The sequence below is a fragment of the Scophthalmus maximus genome, chromosome 2, assembly GCF_022379125.1.
Source record: "Scophthalmus maximus strain ysfricsl-2021 chromosome 2, ASM2237912v1, whole genome shotgun sequence".
NCBI classification, from domain to species: domain Eukaryota; kingdom Metazoa; phylum Chordata; class Actinopteri; order Pleuronectiformes; family Scophthalmidae; genus Scophthalmus; species Scophthalmus maximus.
In genome coordinates, this window is record NC_061516.1 from 25,533,885 (window position 1) to 25,543,810 (window position 9,926).

Sequence of the window (9,926 nt, forward strand, 5' to 3'; positions counted from 1 at the left end):
AGAAAGAAATCAAGGGGGGTGGGGAGGGGGGGCGAACTCGCTCGTTGGGGGAGCTGTTTCCTTGACGATTACATGTTCAAGGTTTTTCTAAAGGTGTGACGATAAAACCCCTCCGAGATCAAAAACTCCTGTAAGTTTAGACAGAGGTATGCTTTTTCAAGCTTTTGCAATCGGAAGCTTTCTACGGAAGAGTATTATGGCCAAACATAAGAAGAAAATAATAGGGGGGTAAGATCTTTTGTATCCATAAAACATTTGGACTTTATTGTCGAAACGTTGACAATAAATTTGAAATGTCGAGATTAAAGTCGAAATGTGGAGATTGAAGTCGTAATAGCCCCAAGCGTCCGTGTTGTGGTTCCAGTTCAGCTGTCACACGTCCACGTTAACTAACATTAGCAAAGCTACGCTAGCTTCGCTAACTGCACATCTCTCGAAATTCATTAACGGTTGTTTGCAGTTGAACGTTCTCGTGTCAGGACACACGTCGACGTTCACGTGTAAACACCCGTTGTCACCACCTCGTTTCTTCCAGATTCAGCCTGTCAATAATTATATCGCAACTTTGTAAGCAGCTAGCGTTAGCTTAGCAAACTGGCTACCAGAACATCAACATCCGGATGTTTGGTGCAGATGAAAAGTGCTTCCGGGTCACAATTTTGGACCCTATTCCAGAAACAATATTTCAACTTTAATCTCGACATTTCAACTTTAATCTCGACATTTTGACTTTATTCTCGAAATGTTAAAACATTTTTATTTTTTTTTATCTTCCCCCTCATTATTTTCTTCTTATGCCTGGCCCTAATGCTCTTCCGTAGCTTTCGTTCTCCTGCGTTGCAGGCAGGCGAGCTTCACGCAAACAAGTGCCCCGACGAAAAATTCAACTTTTCTCGGTCCAAACACAAAACTGTCACCTTGTCAGCTCCCCCAAAATCATAACTTAGTGGACACACTTCAGTCATTGTTTATAGGGAGTTTTAACGTATGCACAGCAGCGGAAGCGGCATGACAGCTCATGCCATCGCATTCCTGACATCCATCCCGAGTTCTGCTCGAGTTTCAGGGCGTTTTTCTGAGCGATCAAACGCGCACAGACGTTCACAACAGTGTGTGGGAGTGAGTTCGGCTCCCAGGAAATACCTACTGTTGCTGTTTTGACAACCGATATGTGTGTGTGTGTGTGTGTGTGTGTGTGTGTGTGTGTGTGTGTGTGTGTGTGTGTGTGTGGTGTGTGTGAGAGATTTTGTGTTTACACCACAACTCACCTGCATGTTCTGGTTCTGTCTGAGAAGACACGAACAGGGCCGGCCCTAGCCTATATGGGGCCCCAATGCCACTAATACTAATGTCATAGTGGTCCAGTCTTAATTTACACTTTAATATTAAAAAAGTGATACAGTACTGAGTAGAATCTAGCTGCCATTTCATTTTCTTAGCTAACGTTAGCTGAAGATACCTTGACTGAACCGAAGGCTCGTTTGACGGCCATCTAGCTTGTCGTGAACGTTTATAGTAAAACAGTGTAATTAGTCATGCGTGTCATTTTTTGTGACATTGCTTTCATCTTTAACTTTAAACGCTGATGCCTTTTCCATCAACTGTCTGACTGACTGTGGCTGTATCGTGGCGATATTTACATTGGTGGCCAGGGGGCCTTAAGCGAACTTAGTTCGCTAATGCCTTGGGCCAGCCCTGGACCAACCCAACACGATGGGATGCTGGTGCGTAGCAGCTCCCACAGGCTTGATATGTGGAAAATATTCATAAGTTTGTGGAATGAGGTCGTCATGTTTTCTTTTTCGGATCTTGTTCGTCACTTCCCCTGGTGGATTTTGGTTCCGTGAGTCTCTTTTGAAAAGAAAACAGAGAGACAGACAATAACTGCTGACTGTTTTCAAACCCTGTAAAGGACGACTGTGCGCTTCGCTGCTGCTGCTGGCCGTACTTCACTTCATGTAGGGTGCCAAGGAATAACCCGGCTCATAAAAAATCATTTCTGATTGGGCCGCGCGGCGATCTCCGTGTAATCACATGCAAATGCGCCTCAGACAGTGAAAATATTTCTAGACCATTGCCGCCTCCTCAGCAGGCCTGCGAAGCTCGACCCGCTTTGATGTCGGAGCTGGGCTCGCGATGTGTCTCACGTCACGTTGGAAGTCTGCATGTGCTCCGATATCACCCACTTAGTGCCAGGAATTGTGCAAGTGCCATCACGAGCAGCAAACATGGCTCTGGATCCACCAATTATGACTTAAATGATGAGGAAAAAATGATCATCACGTGGATGCAATCTAATGTATTCACATTTGGTTAGAATTCATAAATTCCTTTTTCAGTTTTTCCCTATCCTCTCGTGTGTTGTATGTTTTTTTGTGTATGTAAAAGTTCTGCAAAGTTAAAAAAAAAGCCAACATAAGGGGAGATCCTCTCCCCGACAGAAAACACTGAAGCTCCTGACGTTCCTGAAACGCCTCGTCAGTAGTCTGGATGATACTTTCGTTAAACGGTGACATCACCATACTGAGGACTTGAACAAAGCATATCTTGAGGCTAGTCTACCACGCCCCCCAACAAAGCAAGGTAAAGCGAGAGAGTGTGGGAACTTCCCACAATCGCTGGAAGGCGGTTGACCAATCGCAACAGACTGGAGCCAGCTGGCCAATCAGAGTGGACTTCATCTGGAGGGAGGGGCCTTAAAGAGACAGGAGCTTAAACCAAGTGTTTCAGACAGAGGTTGTGAAAGAGGAGCTGCAAGAATGGACAGTCTGAGGAAAATCATGTGTTTACTGAACAATAGAGCCTGTAAACCTTTTCAAGTATTCACACAAATTAGAGCTATGAATCTGAATATGAGCGTAATCGGTCTCCTTTAAATGAGACTAAGGTTGAATTGGCATTCAGATCAGCTCTCTCTGTAGCTATTTGATGGGATGCCGCCTCTGCTGCACCACAAGAGCACAAATTCAAAATGAGCAATGATGCAAATCAATTACAGCTTTATATGTAATTAACAATTGATATATTTTATATGTTTTTCCCTTTTTTAATGTGATGTCTACACACAGGCGGCATGAGCACATACACTAGACTTAATAGGAGCTGTTGGCAGGCTCCCTCAAAACGTTGAGGGAGGGAGGGTTTACAGCATGAGTGGGAGTCAACATCTTGTCAGGGTCCATCAGCAGCGAGCCCCCTGCAGGAGGGTGATAACCCAGAGCCAACATGTCCAACTTCATCATCGGTAAGAGTGTGTGGAAGAAGAAATGCAAACAAAGCGAATAAACCCTCAACCCATAACAAACAAACGGTATATATATATATATTTTTATTTGGGGGGGGGGGTGCATTGTCTTTACAGCAGTAAGACACCGAAAATAATTTAACTCATGTAATAGTTTCACCTTTTTTGTTTCATTCATCCACTTGTAAATAATTTTTTTATAATAAATAAAAATAATTGCTAGACAGCCAGAAAAATCAGTTGAATCGTCCTGTATTATGTGATGCTCACTCAACATTCACAATGACACCCGTCTGTTCTTGGTGAATACAACAAATGTAATTTAAAATAAATGTCCGATTTAAAATATGTGGCTGGGTTCTTTTGTCCAAAAAAGTTGTCATGCTGAGAGTGATGGCGTTGACATTTGTAACTGCACAATGTATAATGAGGTGTAGCGGAGATAATGACATATAATTAATACACTATGGACCTGCCTCTGCAAAGCAAGATAAAGTAGGATCATTCTATAGGTAGACTCAAAGGATTGCCCACACATTCATATCCAGAAACCTTTTTCAGAACTGCTTTGAAGTGGGGGGGCGGGGGTCGATGCTGTGGTGATTTTATTTTGAAAACAAACTGTAAATGTCAACACCAGGCTTTATTGTGTAATCCAGTTAAATTTATTTACGGTACGGTGAGTGTGTGTGTGCCTTCAGAGATTAATCGTTGGTGAATTTTCACCACTTAAAAGGAGAATGTGAGTTTGTGTACCTGCGTGGCAGCATCACAGGCGGCAGCGTAGCCATGGTTACGGCCTCAGCATCAGTACAACACTGCTGCTAACGGAGATTATTAATAGGACATTCCAGCAGGGAAAGGGACAAGAAACGAGGGAAGACAGAGCTTGATCCTGCTTGTAGGTCACAGCATGTCACCATGTGCCGCAGTACATACTGAGCGAGCCCATCGCGTTACATGACTGTCGAAGACACGGTTTATATAATTCATACTTCATACATGATTCATCTCCTCAGCTGTAAAATAACAACCAGTCAGGCACAATCTGAACTCTCACGGCACACTGGTCATGATGCTTTGAAAGAAACATACTTAAACTCTACTTGACCTGATTTCCAAAAGCAACAAATAAATTTCTTCCTCTGCCAAGTAGTGAGACTTAGTTCTTGTTCTTGTGCTCTTCACCACAACAGTCTGGTGAGACGCCAGTAGCACTACTGACAGCACACCGAACCACCTGTCCATCTGCTGTACCATCTTCCCTTCACTCGTAAACAAGACACCGAGATACTTGAACCCCTTCAGTTGGGGCAGCAACTCACCCCCCAAACACAGAGAGGACAAACCAGCAGAACTTTTCAAAAACCATGTATCCAAAGACCTTCACAGTCAATACTGTACTTCCTTGTGTCCTCCTCAACACACCCGCCGGGTTTGAAGTTGATCGGATGAGCAATAGTCAAGAAAATGGAAAAGATCGACAGAGAATTCTCTATTTATATCTGGGTATAGGTCACTTGATCTGATGTTCAGACATGACCTTTAAAACATACCAGTTGCAGGTGTACCACACCTTCATCGTCATGGTAACAATAATAAAAACATGGTTAAGCGTGTGGAGTGATTATCGGCGTCACGTGGGAAAACGTCCCGTGTTTTGTAGAAGCATCCATCCTACACACCCCTCCTCCCTATGTCGACTGGGTCACTCTGACTTTTGTGATGCAGCGATAAACAGGTTCACATAAAAAAGGCACTGCTGGTAGCAAACTACCAATTTCATGCAACGTGGGCAAATCTCGACGAGTCTATTTACTGGCTGTGATTACAGTATTGATCGCTGTTGGGGAAATGGGGTTGCTGCTGAGTTGTACCTAAGAACGTTTACTCAACTACCGTGTGTAACATCTTTTTTTGCACTATATTTCCCGTATGTCACACTGTTATTATTGTAGCTTTTAAGGTTTTACATTAAAAATATTAATATATGCCTGTTGTCACATTACTGACATTTCTCCTCTAAACTTCTCAAAGTGGTAAAAGTTTTCCAGTCATTGTTCTTTCATCTAAATCTGGGGTTTCTACTTGTGACTGAGCATTTTAGTTTGTTGGATTGGTATTTGTTACTCAAATTAAAAAAAACATTTGAATACTTAAAACCTTTTTTTTGAGCTAATCCGATGGTTTTGAAGGAGTTAATTTCAGTCAGAAAATCACAGTACATGTACATGTCATCCTTAATTTTAAAAACCATCAAACTTGGACATTAATTTTATTTACCCAAAACTTACAATAAATCAAAGTAACCGAACAAACTAACACAATGAGCAAGGCTCTAATAATTTTTACTGAGACAACACTGCTGAGGTGATGGACTGCAAGTGCATTCTACCACATGAATCATTCTTGTGTATCCAATGAGCGCTCTCAATATGCAGTAGTCAATTTAATTCCTTGTTGATAACTTTTATCAAACGCTGATGGCTGCCTGCTTGTTAGCGAGACCATCTTTTAGTCTGGAAAAACTACAAAGACTCTCTGAACAGCACCACCTTGAGAAGCGCTCCTCTCACCGTCCGTTAATCCGAAACAACCCCCGTTTCTTTTTTTAATCACGTATCTCATTTGTTTTACATGAAACAGGTAATCAGGTGCGGAGATGAAATCCAGGTAATAAAGGGGATTATTTTAAAATGGCCACAGGGTCCAGTTAGTGCAGAGGCTTTCATTTATTTAATTATTTATTTTTTACACATTTGGGCTTCTTAGCCTGCAGGCACAGCTGTGGATTTTAGTTACCATGGTGATGTACCCTGCTTAAAAAGGGAGCAAACAATAAGAAAACGAAACAATTTCATTCAAAACCAACAAAACTTAATAAATGAGATAAGACACTCAAAAGAGCCGTGTGATAAATGTGGAGCTGTTTATTCCTTTAAATTACCAAGTGGTTTTATTAGTATTTATCTGTCTTGCTGCCTCTTTCTTCGTCTTTAGTAGCTTTGACACAAACACTTTATTGTTACGTTAATTATATTCCAGTAAGTCGAGAAAACTCAGCGTAATGTGAGTTTTCCCACGTAATCATTTAATTGATCATTTATTTTTTACTGTGGCAACTACTCAGTTATCGCACCAAGACCAGTTCAAACTTTTCTTGTAGTGAATGGCAGGATTTTGAGTCTATACACAGAGCGCACACCACCAACAAGGCCCAGCCATCTGCTTAAATTCAATAAAGCTGCACCAAAGTGCACACGCATATCAGTCCCCTAAATATACCAGATTTTTTTTTCCCACCAAGATCCATTAATTTCTTTTCCCTGGGGAAAAATATCAAAGAAAAATCGCTGGATTTATTTAGGGCAAGATAATAGTTTCGGTTAAATGTGAGTAAACACATTGTGTCTGACGGCACTGTGGATTTATTTTCTGCACTGAACCAGACCACAATCTTTCCTTTAGCTCAAACCAAATGCTGTACGTGCATAAACATAGCCCCTGTAGTCACAACAAGGGGATATATTGTACTGCAAGACCAAATACATTATCTGTGAACATTTTACAAAATAGTGACACATTCAGTTTCAAAACATTCGTCAATCGGCAGATCCGCAAATGAGTGACATATCCACAGACGCAGTTACCTATTTTCTGTTGCAAATACATTTTTATATAAACAAAATGTCCAAGTGACAGGGTTGACTGTGGAGAGTTCTGTTTATTAAGCCCCCTCCGTTTCTCTGAGGTCTATGGTTTTCGTCGGAGTCTTTACTATTACAGGAGCCTGTATGTAAGTGTTCACTGGGGAGAATCTGATCTACTTCACTTGAACAGTTACACTGCCTTTTTATGGATTTTCATCTTCCGCTGTATTGATCAGGGGTCATAATAAAAACAGATGTCTCAATAATATTCCAAGCTGCCTGTAACAAGAACAAATCTAGGCCGTATAGTACAGAGAGTTTCCCAAAAAGCGTCTGCATTTCGACCTTTCCAACGCAGACAAGGATCGGTGTTTGGCGCCAGGCGACCGCAGACGAGAGAGACGACATCCGTCTAACGGGTCACGGCCTCGACTGTGGAGCAACCAGAGAAATATCAAGGAGGACGTTCACATCTGACCCGCAGGTCAAAACGTCCACTTATCCAATTAAAATAGCTCTACATTTACAAGACTCATTGACACAAACATCGGTACAGACAACAATGTTCCCGAGAGGACGAATCCTAAGGACTTCAGTCGTCCCTTGACTTTCTCCTGTGGCACCACCAGCAGGGTGACATTTTGAAATGCCTTGACAGCAGTCGGATGGATTACATCCGACTGCTGTCATTTGTTGCCGACATGCATTGTCCTTGCAAACTCTGGTAATTGTGATTTTTTTTTAGATCTAGCACAATATTCAGGCCAAACTTTTGTCCAAAACTTTGGTTCATTTTCTTGACAGTTTCTCTGACTCTTGGTCTCGTCATTATGTTATTGCCCTTGTAAAAAAAAAAAAGAGAGCATAAAATATGATATTGAGGTCTCTATAAAGAACTTTAAGAATGCAAGAGGAAACTCTCTCCCCCAAGAGATAGTACAGTACTTGTCTGAACCTTAGAAGTATGTAATGGGTCCAGACATGACCAAGTAATGTGCTGCCATGCCCATTTTCGTGCTGTTATCTACAAGAATTTCTTAGAGATGGTTCTAAGTGTAACTTTAGCTCAAAGTCTGAACGGGACAAAAGGGATTTTCTCTATGACTCCATGAACAGCCCCCTCTGTGATTTGGCATATGGCTTCTGAAATACAACTTCATAGAATCTTGGTATTGATAAGTGTTTTTTCTGGTGTTCTACTGGAGAAATCTGAAGGGAGTGGAACCTCCCAAAAAAACAAACAACTAATGGTGGCTGACACTATCTCAGACACCAATCTGCGTGAAATTGGATTGAAATGTGTTCACTGGAATTGGTTTGTGTTCCTTGGAGAAAACAATCTCTGTGTAAGCGAGGCTGACTTCGGCAAACCTAACCACATTAGGTGGATAAGGGACTGAGCCATTGTTTACTATTTGGGGTTGATATGACGGATTTAGCTTGGCGTCTACTTTGACTTTTTAGTTTCGGACCATGTCCCATCTGCTGACACTGAGGGGGGATGGGTTTATTAGCTGTACTGCAGTCAGCCACAGGGGGGCTATGGAGAAGTTTTGTCTTTACTTTTGGGGGGACTGTCATGTCGTCCATCTTTATATACAGTCTATGTTTTTGACGAGCTTTTTGAGAAGAGGGTGAAAGAGGTGACACATCTGTCATCTATATAAAATCTACAGAAAGAAAGTGGCTACTCGAAAATAACGCCTGATAAAATAACTTGTACTTTGGTTGAAGGGACCGTCTCTGCACTCACAAGGCTGCACTGCAGCTTCTGAAATTGGTCAGAAGTTAAACAAGAGTTCTGAAAAAAGTGACAAGCTGAGCCAAAGTCAATGACTTCTTCAGGCACCGAGGATCAGCATGTAACAGGATTTATGATGACTGTGTTATCCAGTTGCAGGTCTCTCTTATTTGTGTCCTCAGCACGACCACCTCCACATCTGAGAAAACACTTATATTCAGCAGAGGAGGACAAGGTCAACCTGAAAATCTTTTTCGTTGATGATTTTCTGAGAGCATCAATAACACACGGAGGGATATGCAAGACTTCCAAACTGACAAAGTCTGCGCAAAGCTAAATTACCTTAAAACAAAGAACAGTCTTAATGAGTGACTGGCCTACTTCGACATAATGGAGATAATATACAGCTCCATCCAGAAAGCTTCCTGATCCTGACAAAGATATTATGAACAACTCATGGGCAGTGTTGCGATTGTGAACCTCTTGTGATGTTGTCATATTACAACTTCAACACCTTTTTTGTATCACATTCTGTGCACGGGACTTATATTTCTTTTTATTTTGTCATGGCCAAAATGTGTCGGATTGAATCTGTGTGTTTGCGTTTTTAACCTTCAGTTTTTCTTGATTCTGTTCATGTTTGGACAAATTTTGTTAGGGCCTATATTTGAAGAGACACAATCAAATCGATCTTTGCGGATGATCACTAGGCATCAGAAGTTTTCACAATAAAAAAACCCAATTGTTTTAATTTTTTCAATATTTGTAGATTTGCAAACTTGTGGTTTGGATTATTTTATTTATTTAAATTACAACTGTATTATAGTATTTCAAAGAGGAACACACAATAAACAGAGAGGAATGAAGAATGAAACAAAATAATGATAATCAATGATGTATTCATATGTAGCCTACATGTTTATACTTCTTCGTCTTTTTCTACCGCTTAATCATACAACGGTACAATTATGGGTCACACTTCTTTATTCAATCCAAACCGCTGCACATGCTAGCCTTCTTTCACAAGGCAATACCCGCACTCCCCGTATATAATGTCTATGGCTTTTGATAGTATTTTTTAACATTTATATTGTATATATTTTTTAACATTTTGTTATTATACCTCTTCCCTGGTGCCTTTGACTCTTGCTGAAGCTCTAACAATTGAATTTTCCCCGGCGTGGGATCGATGAAGTCTTATGGTATGCTATCAAACCACCGACCAACCGCTTTGGCGCAAAACGACTACATTACCCAGAGAGCACTGCGTCTGCACTTTACTACGGCAAGC